Source organism: Sesamum indicum, unplaced genomic scaffold (genome assembly GCF_000512975.1).
Source record: "Sesamum indicum cultivar Zhongzhi No. 13 unplaced genomic scaffold, S_indicum_v1.0 scaffold00121, whole genome shotgun sequence".
In the NCBI taxonomy this organism is placed as follows: domain Eukaryota; kingdom Viridiplantae; phylum Streptophyta; class Magnoliopsida; order Lamiales; family Pedaliaceae; genus Sesamum; species Sesamum indicum.
The window spans coordinates 548,435-550,117 of NW_011628050.1; the positions used below are offsets into that span (position 1 = coordinate 548,435).

At 39.3% G+C, this 1,683-nt stretch overlaps 1 pseudogene; it reads left to right on the forward strand.

Annotated features, from left to right (window-relative positions):
* The window catches only part of LOC105179102, a 2,749-nt pseudogene extending 2,246 nt beyond the window's left edge, over positions 1-503 (forward strand).
* Positions 504-1,683: the final 1,180 nt, after the last annotated feature.

A 1,683-nucleotide genomic window follows, 5' to 3' on the forward strand; every position in this document is an offset into this window, starting at 1 on the left:
AGAAAGCCTCATGTTAGAGAAAGCAAAAATTTTGGAGGAAAAAATGATCATAGACCCAAGCATCGGTGACACCGTTTTTGAACTCGAAGCCCTTCGAATTTTACCTACTAACGCTGCTTTCATCGAATTACCGCATTCTCACACTAAAATTGTTCCCTCTATATTGCAGGCACCACATTGGAATTAAAGGAGTAACAAAAGCACCTTAAGTACGCATTCTTGGGAGAGAACAAAACATTATCGGTGATCATTTCAAGCAAGCTCACTGATCTTGAGGAAGAAAAACTGATCCGAGTGCTTCGCGAGTTTCAAGAATCCATTGGATGGACTATTGCCGACATTAAAGGTTTAAGTTCTTCAACTTGCATGCACAGAATACTCCTAGAGGAAGGCACAAAACCTTCAAGGGAAGCACAACACCGGTTGAACCCTTTGATGATAGAAGTGGTAAAGAAAGAGATTTTGAAACTCCTCGATGCAGGGATGATCTTTCCAATTTTTGATAGCGAATGGGTAAGTCCGACTCAAGTAGTACCTAAGAAACAGGTATTACTGTAATCGAAAATTCTGTTGGAAATTTAGTACCCACATGTGTTCAAAATGGGTGGCGAGTTTGTATTGACTATAGAATGCTTAATGCCGCCACTAGGAAAGATCATTTTCCACTTCCATTTATAGATCAAATGTTAGAAAGGTTAGCCGGTCGATCTCATTATTGTTGTCTTGATGGATATTCAAGTTTCCATCAAATTCCAGTGGCGCCGGAAGATCAAGAGAAAACAACATCCACATACCCATTCGGAACCTTCGCCTATAGAAGAATGCCCTTTGGTCTATGCAATGCACCCGCTACCTTCCAAAGATGTATGGTTCGTATTTTTTCCAACTTTATTGAACACTTTATTGAAGTTTTCATGGACGATTTTACTGTATACGGAAACTCATTTGAAGATTGTTTGAAAAAATTGACTAAAGTACTTGAAAGGTGCATAGAAAAAAACCTCGTTCTAAATTATGAAAAATGTCATTTCATGGTAGATTAAGGTTTAATTCTAGGACATATCGTGTTTTCTAGGGGGATAGAAGTAGATAGGTCTAAAACAGATATCATAAAATCCTTACCTTACCCCGCTAGTGTGCGGGAGATTCGTTCTTTTCTTGGACATGTAGGATTCTATCGACGATTTATAAAGGACTTCTCGAAAATCGCCCAACTATTGTGTGCGCTGCTGCAGAAAGACGTAACTTTTTCATTTGATGAAGATTGCATGAAAGCCTTTGACAAGTTAAAGAATTCCCTAACATGAGCACCGGTGATTCGTCCCCCTGACTGGAATCACCCTTTTGAGATAATGTGTGACGCTAGTAATCACGCCATCGGGGCTGTCCTAGGCCAAAAGATTGGAAAAGATCCCCACGTGATATACTATGCCTCACGGATGTTGGACAGCGCTCAAAACAATTACACAACAACGGAAAAAGAACTTTTGGCTATTGTTTTTGCTTTAGAAAAATTTCACCATTATTTACTTGGAACTAAAGTTGTTGTGTATTCTGATCATGCAGCGTTGAGATACCTGTTGTTAAAGAAAGAGGCAAAACCACGATTGATAAGTTGGATACTGCTGATGCAAGAATTTAATCTAACGATTAAAGACAAGAAAGGAGCGGAGAACCTCGTAG